Raw genomic sequence first — 16828 nt, forward strand, 5'->3', positions numbered from 1 at the left:
TTTAAAACCATACATCAAATTCATGGCAGAATATGGATTGAAACCTTGTCTTCCAGTGCCTGGCCTAGTTTTTCCTAAAAGAATCCCTAGTACACTCTAGGCTTCTTTAAGATTAATATTTGTTAATAACTAGTTTTACATAGTAAAAACATAATAACCTAACCTTTGGCTTTAGAATGGGGAGAGGGGGAAAGCTCATAGTTATTTTAGGCAATTAGGCAAACCCTTTTTAAGGGAGGAATTGTTCTTTCATGTTCCTTGATGATAGTTAATACTTTCATTCTCCAGTTTTTAAAAAGAGGACATTCTTTGGCAACTAGTCCAAAATGGTGAAAAGTTATTTTATGACTTGTTCTTTTACTTCTTAAATTACAACTTGAATGAGAAGAAATAGGATTAATTAAAATATCTTTATTAACTATATCTTAAAGGCCTATCCAAAATCAGTAGGGGAGTGATACATATATAAAATTAAGAACCATTCTCTAGACATAATCAAATAAAAGTATATAAACAAGCTTTTTTTTTTTTTTTTTTTTGCTAAGGCAATTGAGGTTAAGTGCCTTGCTCAGGGTCACACAGCTATGTTAAGTGTCTGAGGTCAGATTAGAATTCAGGTCAGGTCCTCCTGGCTTCAAGACTTTATCCACTTCACCTCTAAACAAGCAGTTTTCAAAAGAAGTTATACACACACCCACACCCACACACACACACACACACACACACACATTGCCCATAATCATTTGAAAAAGTATGTTCAAAGTCAATATAATCAGATGTAAATTAGGATCCTGAAGTCAGAAAAAGATGCTGAAAGATAACTATGAGGTTAGTGCGCTCATTTATTGCCTCTAGAGTTGTGAATTAGTTTGACTGTTGTGAAAAACAATATGTAATCATGGAAAAAATTTTACTAGATTGCAGATATTCTTTGACTCAGAAATTCATTTCTACTGTGACTGTATTCCAAAGTTTATTAATGACCCATATGTTCAAAGAATGTTTAGAACAGCATTATTTGTTGTAATAAATAACTGGAAGCAAAATGCCAAGTGATTGAGGAATAACAGAACAAATAAAGTATGGTATTTAAATGCAGTGAAGTTTTTGTACACTAAAAGAAAAAAGGAATATGAAGAAGTCATGGAAACATGGAGTTGTTTAGTCATGTTTGATTGATTCCTCTTGACCTAATTTGGGGTTTTCTTAAAATACAGGAGTAGTTTGCTATTTCCTTCTCCAGCTAATTTTATAGATGAGCAAACTGAGGCAAATAGTTAGGTGATTTGCTCCTGTCACAGCTAGTGTCAGTGAGTGAGGCTTCCTCAATCCAAGCCCAGCATTCTATTCACTGTAACAAAGGAATAGTACAATGAGAATAATGTAAATAGTTCAGAGAAGTCATAAAGAGTCAGTAAGAAAGGATATGTTTCCATTAATTGATAGTCTAAGGGAATCTGTTTTCTAAAATTTATTTATTTATTTATTTATTTGGCAAATATCTGTGTAGAAATACATTACCAATAATTTTTAAAAGTCAACTTTCCAAGAAGATGGGGAAAAAATGGGTATATGGCCAGGATGAGGGAAGGTCTCCATTACTTATAAAGAAGTTAGCAGTAATATATAGCACTTAAAAAAAAATGGAAGTCTTAAGTGGCAGTAATAAAAACTTACTAGAATGAGGGAAGTTTTTTCCCCTATTGTCCTTTGCTTTTCTCAGACCAAATTAGTTGTATTCCCCCCCCCCCCCCGCCCCCCGAAGCTGGGGTTAAGTGACTTGCCCAGGGTCACACAGCTAGGAAGTGTCTGAGACCATATTTGAACTCCGGTCCTCCTGAATTCAAGGCTGGTGCTCTATCCACTGTGCCACCTAGCTGACCCTAGCTGAATTCTTCATTTCTAGGCCTCCCCATTTTCCATTTTAGGAAAAAATGTAAAATGTACAAAAGTGTAGCATGTTGACATAAGGCAACTAGATTGAAGGTACCTAGAACATGAGCTATATGAGGAAAGTTGATTTTTTTTTTTTTTTAAATTTCAACCAAACCTGAAATGTTCAGTCCAGAGAAGAAAAGTCATATATAGTCCTCTTATGTCCTAGAAAACACTAGGGATTAGGCTTGTTTTTCTTGGTTCTGAAGGGCATTTTTTTAATTAATTTTTTTCAGTTAACATTCATTTTATTCTTCCTCTTATCTTCCTGTTCCTTCTACAGTGAAAAAAGGGAAAAATATTTTAAATAAATTTAAATATTTATGAATATTTTTAAAAAAGCACAAGTAGTCAAACATCATTGCCTAATGTTACTTATTTAGTCTATCACTTTTGTTTTAGGGTATAGTTAACATTTTACATCAAGGATCTTTTCGTTTCATGGTTAGAAATTGTAATTGATCAGGATTCCTAAGTCTTTAAAAATTGTTCTTTTTTTTGTAAATATTTTGTAAATGCTCATATTTATCTCACTTTACTTTTTTTAAAATATGTATACACATTGGATCTAACATGTATTTTTTTTTTTTAATTTAATTTAATTTTATTTTTTTCTGAGGCTGGGGTTAAGTGACTTGCCCAGGGTCACACAGCTAGGAAGTGTCTGAGATCACATTTGAACTCCGGTCTTCCTGAATTCAGGGCTGGTGCTCTATCTACTGCACCACCTAGCTGCCCCTCACTTTACTTTTTTATCAGTTGATTAAGTCTCCTTAGGTTGAAAGAAATATATTGTATTATTTTGTTATTTGTTACACAAGAAGAATCGGACTTTGAAATAAAGTAAAATTAACCTGAGAAGGAAATTGAAAATGCAGGCATTCAAAGACAGGGATTGGAAATGCTATGTAGTGATTCATTTCCCAGAGTTCTTTCACTGGATGTGAACCCACTGGGTGGGTTTCATATAGACAATAATATTCCATAACATTCATATACCATAACTTATTCAGCCATTGCCCAGCTGATGGTCATCCACTCAATTTCCAGTTTCTTGACACTGCAAAAAGGGCTGCTACAAACATTTTTGCACATGTGGGTCTTTTGCCCTTTTTTATGAACTCTTTGGAATATAAGTAAAAACAGTGTTAGGTAAAAGTTTATGCACAATTTTATAACCCTTTGGGCATAAGAAACAAACCGCAACCAAAAAAGGTGAAAATACTGTGCTTTCATCTACATCTTCCAGTTTTTGTCTTTGTATGTAGATGGCTCTTTCCATCAAAAGTTATTAGAATTACCTTGAATCAGCTCATTGCTGAAAAGAGCCAAGTACATCAAAGTTGATCTTCACTTGTCACTGTGCACAATGTTCTCTTGGTTCTGCTCACTTCCCTCAGCATCAGTTCATGTAAATCTTATATTTTCTGAAATCAGTCTGGTCAACATTTCTTATTTTTTTTGAAGATATAATAGCTTTTTATAATCATATATCATAACTTAGTCAGCCATTCGCCAACTGATGGGCATCCACTCAATTTCCAGTTACTTGTCTCTGCAAAAAGAGCTGCTACAAACATTTTTTGTACATGTGGATCCTTTCCCCTCTTTTATAGTTTTTGGGATAAAGACCCCCTGCTGGGTCAAGGGCATGCATAATCTTGTCTCTTTTTCTTAGCCAATCTGAGAGGTGTCAGTTAATACCTCAGAGTTTTAATTTGCATTTCAAAATAGTAATTTTGAGCAGTTTTTCACATGACTAGAAATAGCTTTAATTTCTTCAGCTGAATGTTTCAGTCAAACATTTCAACTGAAATGTTCATATCATTTATTTATTTATTTATCATTTGAGAAATGGCTTGTATTCTTATAAATTCTTATAAATTTAGAAATGAGGCCTTTATCAGCTACACTAGGTGTAAAATTTCAGCCCCACTTTTTGTTTCCCTTCTAATCTAGGCTGTATGTTTTGTTTGTACAAACACTTTAATGTAGTCAAAATTACTCATTTTGCATTTCATAATGTTCTTTAGTTATTCTTTGGCCATATATTCTTTCCTCTTCCACCGACCTAAAGGTAGACACTATTCCCTCATTCTCCTAATTTGCTTATCATCCTTTATGTTGAAATTGTGAATCCATTTCAGACTTATCTTGGTAAGTTGTTGGTCAGTGCCTTGTTTTTGACATACTATTCCCATTTTTTTCCAGGAGTTTTTTGTCAAATACTAGATTAATTTAGTCATTGATTATTATTGTCTTATGAATCTAACCTTTTCCACTGATCCACTACTCTGTTTTCTTAGTACCAAAGGTACTAAGTAAAGGTACTAAGAAAGGTACTAAATGACTGCTGTTTTATAATACAGTTTTTGATCTGGTGTAGCTAGGCCACCTTTGCATGTTCCTATTTTTCATTTATTCCTTTGAAATTTTTGATCTTTTGTTCTTCAAGATGATTTTTTTTTTGTATGTTTGTTTTTTCTAGGTCTATAAGGTTAGACCTATACCATCACATCATCTACAAAGAGTGATAATTTTGTGAAACCATCATTTTCTTATAATACCACTAGTATGCTGTTATATTCACATTCAATAATTTGTACAGTTATTCCACAAATAATGGACACACTTTTAAAAAAGTTTTCTTTTTTACTACTATAGCCACAAATGCTTTTGAACATATAGGATTTTTTCCTTTTTCTTTGATTTTCTGTTTCTGGGAAGTCTTCATTGTGTTAAAAGTTATTTTAGTAACCTTTAGTTACTAAAAAGGTATTTTAGTAACATTTAGTAACTTTTGTGGAAGAATTCTAAATTGTTTTCAAAATGTCTACATTAATCTGGGGCTTTACCAATAGTGCATCAATGTATTCAGTAGACATTCCAACATTTTTAAACTTTTTTTTTTTTTTTTTTTTTGTGAACAGTGCCAATTTGATGGGTATGAGGAAGAACTTCAGAGTGGCTTTAATTTGTTGACTAGTCTTTCAGTTGTGTCTGACTGTGAATTCATGGACATGTGTTTTTTCCCTTGGCAAAGATATTGGAATAGTATGCCATTGTCTTCTCCAGTGTGTCCCCATTTTGGCTGTGATTTGCCCAAGGTCACATAGCTATTAAGTATCCGAGACTGGATTTGAATTTAGGTCTTCCTGACTCCACAACCATTGCTCTATCCAGTGTACCACTTGGTTGCCCTTCATATTTCTTTAATTATTAGTGATTTGGAATAATTTTCTTAATTGTTTCTGATAGCTGGAATTTCTTCCCTTGAGTATTGACATTTCATATTCATATTCACATTCATATTCAAGTTCCTATGATTTGACCATTTATTGCCATTGTCTAATTAGGAGAGAGTAAGACTGCTGACTTTGTTTTTTTGAGTAAGACTACCTCACTTTGAATCCAATTCTCCCCAAAAAATCGGGACATCACCTTGTTTTCTTTGAAAACAAAGAACAAATAGCAACAGTAAGTATACCTTAATTTGCCAAAAAACATAGGTTCAGTGTAAGGGAGAGGAAAATTAATGTAGTTTGTATCCATAGCCCTAGGTTTAATGCTTAATAGATTTAGTTTAAAAAAAAGTTGTCTTGTAGTTTATATTTAATTTCTTAATTGTCTTCAGTATCTGCTTCTAAGTCAATAATTTCTTGTAATAGTAAAGATCTGAAACTTTGAATGATTAGGAATTAAGTTGGCTGGTTTTAATGAATTAGTTGAATTGAAGCCTGTCATTGAAAGCTATTCAGGAAATATTAAATAATTAGCATAGGACCTTTTGGTTATCTGCATCAGAACATGTATACATATAATGGTAAATGATAAATAATTTGGCTGATGCTTGAAAACGTCGAGTCCATAACCCTAATCCAGGGGAGAATCTTGGCATTTTGGGTGATGGGGAATATGGCTTTAATTAACTCTGAAATCTTGGACTCTGGATGATTGGAAGTTAGTTTTAGTTTATTGCTTATGTAATAGGTATCAGTATATGTATGAGATCCACCTGATAATTTTCTACATATACAATTTATATTGTATTAGTGTTTCTTGAAAGGGAACAAATGGAATAGAAATAGTTAAGAAAAGTAGGAAAACTCCCACATCTTTGTACAATGAGATCTGGTTCATATAGATAAGGTTAAAAAAAAAAACAGAAGCATTCTACATGTGAAGACTTGGTGGATGGTCTTTTCCATCTCTTATTAGCTTATGTGCTAATAGGAATTGAACAGTTGTTCAATATAATAGGATTTTACTGCAAGTAGAATGTAGTGTGAGGTTGAGAAGAACTTGTACCATATTCAGTGCTTTTATTAATAGTGGTCTTGTCTAATAGTGGTTACTTTTTTCTTTGCTTAATTTGGAATCTTAGACCCATATAGTTTTAGTTGTATTGGGCAGCCATTTCAAAGAAAGACTTGTTGGTGTGTGGAGATTATGAATATTCTTAAGTGACCTTCTGATCTGGTAAGGAATTCTATTTTTGGAAAAGTTTCTATGAGGGTTACGTCATGTTTTGAGAACTACACATTCTACTTTTTAATTTATTTCATGACTAAATTGTTGATTTCATTAATTTTTAGTGTCTTTGGGAAAGTTTCATTATAACTACTACTTTAAATTTTTGATTGGATTTTGTTTTATTTGGCATGCCATCTAAAATTTTTATTACATGATTCACATGAATATTTGGGAATATCTTAGAGGAAAGTTTATTATTATTTAGAGCTGTGGAAAGGTTGCTTTTTTTGCTATTTACTATCAAGAATCTTTAAGAAAAGCATACTTTATGCAGAGTTGCTTAAAATAGCATTGAACATTTTTTTTTTTTTTTTTTTTAAATTTGTAAGGACTCTTTGTGTGTGTGTTTTGTGTCTTATTGTGCACATGTAAACATAAAGGAAATGCCTTCATTTTTTTCTTTGCTCTTCCAAAAGGAGTAGTTAGTGTTTAGTTGAGGCTTGTTTCTAGGTGTTTTTTTTTTTTTGTTTTTTTTTTTTTTTTTTTTTTTAATAGTGGAGAGATCTTTTCCTTTATCCCATTGCTATTTATTTATTTTGATATGGCTTTTTATGGTGAATGAATAAACTGTGCAACTTCTATCTCTGGGACCAATTCAGAATTCAGAATATTTTCAAATACTTAATATATTCAGCTGTGCAAGTGCTTTTCAGGTTATTTTCTTTTAGATGTCCTTAGAACTCAGCAATATTTTCTTGTCACTTTTTTGGTTTGGCTACATCTGGAAACTTGTTTTCTTCCCCAGAAGTTCCTCTTCTTTTACTGGATTTTCAAGATTCTCACACTCTTTTTAGAGGAGAAAGCTTAGAAGACTGTTTGACAGTTGCTAGGAAATGGTTTTGAATGGTGACATCTGTTTCTGGGGAGGAAGCAGGCCATTATTGTTCCTACTAGGTTCCTCCTCCCCCTTCCCTTTAATGAATCTCTAGTTAGGTATAATCTGGTTCATGAACTGGGGAAAGGTCAGTGCTTGGTATAAAAAACAACCAAATACCCGAAACTCAACAGAACCTTGAAATTGTATCCATTGTAGGACAATAATATTCCATTGTATTCATATGCCATAATTTATTCAGCCCAATAGATGATCATCCATTGAGTTTCTAATTCCTTGCCATAAAGTATATTGTTGACAGAAATTATACATATACGATTTTATTTTAGGCAATTGGGGTTAAATGACAAGGACACCTAGAAAGTGTTAAATTTCTGAGCCTGGATTTGAGCTTGTGTCCACTTGACTCTAGGACCAGTGCTCTGCCCACCATGCCATCTCATTGCTCAGTTATTTTTAACATTTCCCATATTGTGAAATCAGAACAAAAGGGGGTAAAAAACCATAAGAAAGAAAAACCAAAGAAAAATAGGTGAAAATAGGAAGCTTTGATCCACATTCAGTCTCTATAGTTATCCCTCTAGATGTGGATGGCATTTTCCATCTTAAATTTGTTAGAATTGTCTTGGATCACTGTACTGCTGAGTTAAGTGTTTCATAGCTGATCATCATGTAATTTTGCTGCTATTATGTGTACCGTTCACCTAATTTATGCCACTCTATTCTTCATCAGTTCATTTGTCTCTTTAGTTTTTTTATAAATCAACCTGCTCATTGTTTCTTGTAGAACAATAATATTCCATATATTCATATGCCATAACTTATTATGCCAACTAGTGGGAATCCACTCAGTTTCTTTGCCATAAAGTATATTGTTTAAGGGCAGCTAGGTGGTGCAGTGGATAGAGCAGCAGCCTTGAATTCAGGAGGACCTGAGTTCAAATGTGGTCTCAGACACTTAACACTTCCTAGCTGTGTGACCCTGGGCAAGTCACTTAACCCCAGCCTCAGGGGGAAAAAAAAAGTATATTGTTTGGAACCTTTTGAGGTTGTTACTAGGAAGAGGATGTGTAGACTTAACATACTCAAGGCTTCACTTTCTATTTTTACTGCCATCCCTTCTCAGCACCATCTCCTGTAATTGAAAAGGCTAGTCTTTTTTTTTTAGTTTTTTTTTTTTTAGTCTTAGATTTTTTTAAGTCTTAGGTTTAGGTTCCAAAAGATTTGACCTCCATCCTTATCATTTTCAAGAATGTTAAAGGAGGGGAAAGAAGTAATAGAGGGATAGGATCCAGAGTATCTGAGAATGCGCAAGATTGGAAGATGGAGATGTACTAGAAAGTCTGAGGTACTAATATGCAGTCATAGCAGTCTTCAGAGAATATAACATTGTCTTGCTCATAAAAGACCCTCAAGTTTTTCATGGGAAAGAAGGGGGATAGGAAAAAATTAAAAGGGCAGGTCCTCTGTGAGATGGACAAATCCTTCCCATTAACATCTATTTTGTGTGTGTTTCTTTTTAATGTCTCCTGGGAGGGAGTTGTGATTAAGATGTCTAGCCTGTGTGCATACAAACTTGCAGGACACACACACACACGTATTTATATAGCAGGGATGTTCTAAGCCAATTCATAAATTGCTATTCTATGGTTTTGTGTGTGGTAACAAGATTAGATGGTGCAATGTCATCTGTTTTTTGTTTTTTTTTTTTTTTTACTTTACTGTTAGTGAGATTGTTCAGAAACCATTTGCCTTTCTTCCTATGTAGAGAGTAACTTATTGAGTATTCCTTTGATTTGGTTTCCTTTCTGGATTTAAGCTAAAAGTTCTCCTTTCTTCTGCCTCCTTTCTCTTTTTCTCTCTAAATAATATACATTTTTATTTAATATTTTCCCCAGTTACATTTCATAGATGACATACTATATAGAATATCCTATAAATATATTGATATATGTATCAATATGTATATGTTATCAATATATATATTATATATATACATACATGCTTAATTGTAGCCTTTGAGAGGAGAGAGAAAAAATAGTAAAATAATAAAATGTACACATCAGAGAACAAAAGAAAACCAAAAAACAAGGGCACAAAGAAAAGCTGGGCAGCTTTAAAAACAATGTAGTATTTATAACAGGCTTTCTTGGTGGATATTGTTTTATGAGTCCTCTCATGCTTTGCTGTATACATAGCAACTTTTTTAAAATTTTAAGATAAAATAATTTAGAAAAAAAAAGTAAAATAAATATACCACCAAAAATACTATAATACTACTAATTGCTCATTAGTACCACGAGATATATGTACAAAAATATCCTTCCAGTTAACATGACTCAGCTAATAATAATGCAAGTTCAACTTAGGAAGTGAAGTGAGGTCATTGTCCAACTATCTATTGTGAATGGGTACTTACAGAAACTTTGACCACACAAAAGATCAGAGTTGCTAAAAGATATAAGATAAATGAGAAAATCCAAATCAATAATGGGGGTGGTAGGGGAAGAAAAGAGAAAAGAGGAAAAAAGAAAGAAAGGAGATAAGAGGAAGGGCAGAGGGGAGGGAAAAGAAAGGAAGGAGGGAGAGGAGTTACAAAGAGAAAGGAAAGAAAGTTAGAGAGAATCAGAAAGACAGTGCCAGAATACAAATAGTGTTATATAGGATTTCCTCTGCTGCTATTGTCTCTTCCTGTCCTATTATAAGAACAGATAGGGTTGAGACCTCAGCCCAAGACAATAACAAGTTTCTGTGAAGAGCAACAGGGAATGGACCCAGCATTGAAGGGAAGAATGGCAGCCAGCAAGCAACTGTGGTTCTTGGCTTGTTATTGATAGGAACATGCCAGTCTGGCAAGCTCATAGCAGAAGGGTGTATCTACTGTACTCTCCTTTTTTTTTTTTGGATTAATTTGTCACTTTATAACATTTTTTTTTTTGGACAGTACATATGCATAGGTAATTTTTTTTTTTTTTTTACAACATTATCTTTTGTACTCCCTTTTGTTCCAAATTTTCCCCCTTCTTCCCTCTACCCCTTCCCCCCTTTTTAAAAAAAATTTTTTTTTATAGTTTTTTATTTATAAGATATGCCTGGGTAATTTTTCAGCATTGACAATTGCAAAACCTTTGTTCCAGTTTTTCCCCTCCTTCCTCCCACGCCTTCCCCCAGATGGCAGGTTGACCAATACATGTTAAATATGTTAAAGTAAAAGTCAAATACAATATGTGTATACATGTCCATACAGTTATTTTGCTGCACAAGAAGAATTAGACTTTGAAATAGTGTACAATTAGCCTGTGAAGGAAATCAAATACAGGCAGACAAAAATAGAGGGAATTCTATGTAGTGGTTCATAGTCAACTCCCAGAGTTCTTTCCCTGGGTGTAGCTGGTTCAGTTCATTACTGCTCTGTTGGAACTGATTTGATTCTCATTGTTGAAGAGAACCATGTGATCATCACATAGTATTGTTGAAGTAAACAACGATTTCCTGGTCCTGCTCATTTCACTCAGCATCAGTTCATGTAAGTCTCTCCAGGCCTTTCTGAAATCATCCTGTTGGTCATTTCTTACAGAACAATAATATTCCATAATATTCATATACCACAATTTATTCAGCCATTCTCCAATTGATGGGCATCCACTCAGTTTCCATCACATCACCCTTCTCCATTGCTAGGTAGAGCATTTACTGTGTAGTAGGATGTTGATGAAACTACACTCTTTATATGACCTTAAAGGGAATAAATTCTAGCCAAACAAGTGCCATATAGAATTTCCTGTATGACAACTCAAACATTTTCCTAGCTTGGTTGTTTTCAAATGTTCAGAATTTTAATCTTAGTATGATTTGAAAGCTGATGACATTTAGTTACTGATATCTGTACCCTCTTGTTTTAAATTTAAACATGGTTGTATCCCATGTAATAACCAGTAGACTATAAAGGAAATAAACATAATGATTTTTTTTGTACTTAATTGCCAGCCATAGATTTCCTCAAAATTTAAAGTATTTCCTGTTTTCATTTCTAAGAAAAAAAATTCATGGGTTTTTCATTTTTATAATTTTACAGATGTCCTTGTTTAACATTGATTTTATATGTATTAGGAGGCTACTAAGAAGACAGTTGCCTAAGAGGCACTTGTTATATTTAATATGGATCTTTAAGGTCAAGTCTAAAGATCTAAGGGAGTCCAGGCAAAAAATCTAGGTCTAGGTTCTTTCCACTGTCCCATGTTATCTTCTGTAGGATATGAGAACTTTGTTGGTAGGAGAGGAAGGGAGACAAAAATGAAGACATCAGAAGGAATTCCATGGGATGCTTATTGGGGATGGCAATAGTTTAATTTGACTGGAGTGCAAGAATAGCAGATGTCTGGAAGTAGGGAAACTGCTAAATTTTGGAAGACATTGAAGCCCAGATTAACAAGTGTAAGCTTATATTTGGTAGACAATATGTCTGTCATCTGAAAGGTGTAGACTGGTCACATGAACAAGATTTTATTAAAGGAAGATTGAGGGCTAAGGAAAGGAAGATCTTTTAGGTGATAGTTTGACTTCACTGAGATGATAGGAAGAGAAGGGTGTCAATGCAGTGAGTTTGAAGATCAATGAAGACATTGATAACACTTTGGCGACTTCATGTGAGAAATATGAGGAAAAAGAATTTTAAAGTCATCCCAGACTCTCAAAACATGAGAGATTAGGCGATTGGATCATTCTTTCTATAGTCCAGTCATGTCAGGCATGTTCTACTCTTCACAACTCTGTTTGCAATTTTTTTGGCAAAGGTAGTGGAGTCATTTGTTATTTTCTTCTTCAGTTCATTTTACTGATGAGGAGATGGAGGCAAGCGACTAGCTAGAGTCACCTAATTCATGTCACCTAACTAAGTGAGATAACCAGAGGCCAGATTTGAACTCAGGAAGATGACTATCTGACTAACAGTACTGACACCACTCCGCTGCCAGTAGATAATACCATTTGAAATATGCATTTCATATCTAGAAATGTAGTTGAAGCTATGGAAGATAATGAGGTAGAGCCTTCTCTTGTCTCTCCAGCCAAAATACAGAAGTTTTGGACCAAAATGAAGCAAAGAGTCCGACAAGCAATGGTATCAGGAAGAGCTAGGAAAGGGGCATAGGATCAGGAAAGGAAGACATAGCTCAAATCAAACATTGCTGAGATTACTTGTTTAATAATTCTAGTGGGTCTTTAATCTCAAAGACACTTTGCATTCTCTCCCATGTTATAATGTACAGTTTATTCACTCCCCTTATTCCTCTATGATTATCATGTATGTTGTCAAAGTCAAACTGAAGGATGAAGGAATTTGTCAAACACTGTTTTATTCCACTTATGAAGATTTCTTCCACCAGAGAGGCTTCCTCCTCATCGACTAACCAAAAACTAATAAACATGTTTTTATAGAATATTGCTTGGTTGATTTCATGTTCTCTTTAGAAGGAAGCACATACTTTCATGGGGTGGATGGTAGCATTTATCTACCTAAAATAGTCTGCTCCGAAAGTCTTCCATAAAGTAATTAGCCAATATCCTAGAAGCTTTTTTCTACATCTTAAACTATTAACTATTTCGTGGGAATCAGCATAACATTTATAACATTAGGATATTTATTTAATTATATCTCATTCTTGCAACACTTCCTGGTTCTTATTCTATTTTTTGGATGGTAAGTTTGACATGAGATTTTGAGTAATTCATTTCTTGCAACATATTCACACCCACCTTATATCAATGTAGATGTTTGCTAGCATTTTGGTACTGTTGAAGATATTTTGGAGTATTTAGAGGCAGTTGGTAGCACAGTGGATAGAGCACTGGGCTTGCAGTCAGTAAGATGACCTGATTTCATTTAGAGCTCTTCTTTCTCTATTGAATTGCATCTTCTAGGTGACTTCAGCTGTCCCAGGCAATAGACAAGGTTTTTTTGTATGAGAGTCCATAATTTCAGAGCTATTTCAGCCCTGAAGCTTTTTATGAGTCACATTTACTGTTGAACTTAACAGAAAACAAATCTTAACTTTTGATTAATTTGGTTTCTCCATCATTGTGAAATCTAGGCCCACTTGCAGATATTTCCATCTTAGAGATGGGGAAATTGAAGCTCAGAATAACTTTGCATCCATACGTATGCCTCTGGGTAAATGTTAGAGGTTTAAGTGGGAGGACAAATTCATTTCTTTCAGTGACTACAGTGCACCAAGACCATGTGGTTATACCCTAAAAGTTAGTCACAGTGATAGGGAAGAATCCTGCATTCCCAAATAATTCTCCTTAGAGGTATTTTAACAAATCACTTTTATCTTTCTGGACCTCACTTCCTTGTTTGTGAAATGACAAAGTTGGATCAGACGGACCATAATATTCCTTTCAGTGCTAATTCTATAAGCCTCTGATTCCAGGAAAAGATTTGTTGCAAAGATGTATTCCTGACAGTATGTGCTGCAATATCTGATATACTGATGTAACTGATAGATTTCAAGCTGATGAAGTTAAACCAGATTATCTCATAACTCTTTTTCCGATTTATTTAGTAGGGGGGTGAAAAAGAAGTACTTGATATCTATGTAATGTTTTGAATTTCAAAAATGATACATTTATCAGGAAACAAAAAGTAACCATCATTTAGGGAATTATAAAGCCACATAGGTATAAAGACTCTAGTCAAATGTATTGTCAATTAATTCATCTTTTCTATGCTTCAGAACTCAGGAACACACACTTTTCAAGTGCATTTCCTTTGAAAACAGAAACAATATAGGAATTAGGAAACATTTAGGAACTAGTAATAATACCTTTTGATTATGTAAGTTCTAGAGTTAGCTATACATTTCATTACCAAAAGAACTTGTCTGAGTTCAAGTTCTTGTAATTTTGAAGTAATAATCTTGTATGCTGGAGTTCCTGTGGGTCTGATAATGTCAGGATACAGTCTAGGGTCACTCTCTCTTTCCAAATTAATCAGAAAAGGAGCTGTGAGATAATCTGGTCTAATTCCTAGATTTCTGCCTGATGAATGATTTAACACTTAGTCTGCCTGCCCTCATTCATCCCCTGAGACTAAGAGAAGGATATCAGATAACTATGCTCCAGTATATGCTGTCCTGAACATGTCTTTTGGGTCTGTCCTTTTCTGGTCTAGGGAACACTCTCTTTGGGATCCTTGAAAACCCAAAGGCAAATGAACTGTCGGGCTGGTATGCTGAGAGAATGCAGTCATTCCCTTAAGTGCATCTTTATTGCTCGGGCTAACCTCAGGAACTGGCAGCTCCCAAGCTGGTGCTGCTTTTCTGGGCTGCTGGTTGCAAAGGTTACTCTTTTCTGGACTGGTTCCAGAGAGAGTAAATAGAGGAGGAGGAGCAACAGCAGTAATGCTCTTTCCACAAATACTCTGGTGGAGGAAAGAGAGGGAGAAATCCTGTGCTGCTGTGGAAGACTATTGAAAGATCTCACATCCAGATAATGGAAGTCTAATTTGGGCCCACTGTGTATTTCATTTGATATGCTTGTAATGTGAGATGGGACAAGTAAAGGGCAATGTAATTAGGAGCTATACATACCAAAGCATTGAACTCACTGTTTGATTTTGCTGAAATGCCACATTTGAAATGCTTTTTGGAAACTTTTTGTGGAAAAGGTCCAAGTAAATTGGAGAGAACACAGGGGAGAATCTGATTCAGGCCCGGGGAAATACTTGGATTTAGAAGTAATGGATAACAAAGTTTGCACAGTGATTTCCTTCACAGCCACCCTGTGAGGCAGGTAGTGCAGATATTATACTCATCTTAGAGATTGGGAAATTGAAGCTCAGAATAACTTTGCATCTGTACATGTGCCTCTGGGTAAATGTTAGAGCTGTATCTTAAATCCTAAACCCTGGTCTTTTGGCTTTCAAGTCTTTTTTTTTTTTTTTTTTTTTTGCTTTCAAGTCTTAAGTTATTTTCACTGCACTACTCTGAATAACCTGAAGCAAAATATTAATACTTAAATCTTAGAGCAAGGATGGCCAAATTGTAAAATTGGGTGGAAGGAACCTTGGAGAGATTACTTGGAGAGGATGGTATATGGGATGAGTACGAAAATAATGGTCTTTGCCCTCCTCTTACCCAGGATGTGATTGTCAATCTTTTTTTTCTCTTCCAAATGGGAAATAATACTTGTAAAATGATAATCATTCATATACTACTGTTTCTTGGGATTGTATTGGTGACAACACCGTGAAGTTCTGTATCTAAAATAGGTATTGTCTGGAGAAGGGAAGGGAGTAAAATTTATATAGCATCTTCTTGGTGCCAGGCTCTATGCTAAGTGCTTTATAAATATCTCATTTAATCTTCACAACAACCTTGTAAGGTCAGTGCTGTTCTCCATTTTACAGTTGAGGAAATTTCATGCATGCCCAAAATGGCATATCTTAATCGTTGTCTGAGGCTGAATTTGAAGTTGGGCTTCCCCTACTCCAGGTCTATCCACTTGAAACACCTAACTGCCTCTAGTGGTCTTATTCAATAGCATTAAGTACAAAATAGGAACGGATCTCTGTGGGCAGTATATTGACTTAGAAAAACCACAAATTAACGTTATGTTGTATTTTTACTTATTTTATTGGATATTTCCCAATTATATTTTAATCTGACAGTCCATTGGGCTGAGAGTTATGCAACATGAAGTCTATTCCTACTTATTGCATTCTGATTGTCGCTTTATGATATTCTTGACAGATGTGTGATCAAGCTTTTGAATATGAATGACAGGGAGCTCCTTAACTCATAAAATAACCCATTGGACTGTGTATCTACTTTTAGTTTATATTAGTAATTTTTTCCCCCCTTATATTGAGTTATGTATTATTCTTGATAGATCTCTATGATTGTGAGCCATGTCTCTCAGTGGCCCAGGAATCTCTGCCTAGTTGCAGGGTGATTTGAATTGAAACAATTTCTTCATGAGGTTCTTTATGCTGATGAAATCAGAATAACAACAAAACCCCTAATAAAAATAGCTTTCTATGACATGTTATGCTAAGTGCTTTACAAATATTATCTCACTAGATCCCCACAACAACCCTGGGAGGTAATGTGCTATTATTAACCCCATTTTTCAGTTGAGCAATTTGAGGCAAAAAGTCTTACCTAATTGGTAAATAATTGAACTCTTCCTTTTTCTGGGACAAAAATAGAACACTTTTCTGTGGCAAAAGTTTCTGGTGCAACTTTCTATCTAATAGGCTCAACTGTAATTGTTGATCTATATCTTTCTTTGCCTGTTCAGAAGACAGCAAGCAATCATGTCCTCCTCCTCAGTCTCCTTTGTCTTCATTCCCCCTCTCCCCCCAAAAAAACAAACCTTCTATCTATACTAAATATTTTTTAAAATCTTCAATTATTTTTCTTGTGACTTGATTTTGGGCCCTCTTTGGGCCCAGTGTTCTGGATGATTTTCATTCTTTTTAATAGTTGCACATCAATATTTTCCCTGAATGCAGTGTTTGCTAAT

The 16828-nt window shown here is 34.5% G+C and overlaps 1 protein-coding gene across 3 annotated transcripts in view; it reads left to right on the forward strand.

The window, feature by feature from the left end:
- SLC12A7 (solute carrier family 12 member 7) overlaps nt 1-16828 on the forward strand; it is a 267293-nt gene that overhangs the window by 162420 nt on the left and 88045 nt on the right. The window contains exon 1 of one of the 3 annotated variants that reach the window (XM_074279172.1): nt 6261-6414. The exons of the other annotated variants lie outside the window; for them this stretch is intronic. The gene's annotated coding sequence lies outside the window, so the exon portion shown is untranslated. Of the gene's footprint in view, nt 1-6260; nt 6415-16828 lie in introns of those variants that run through there. 3 annotated transcript variants of the gene reach the window in all.

This window comes from Sminthopsis crassicaudata, chromosome 1 (assembly GCF_048593235.1).
Source record: "Sminthopsis crassicaudata isolate SCR6 chromosome 1, ASM4859323v1, whole genome shotgun sequence".
Lineage (NCBI taxonomy): Eukaryota > Metazoa > Chordata > Mammalia > Dasyuromorphia > Dasyuridae > Sminthopsis > Sminthopsis crassicaudata.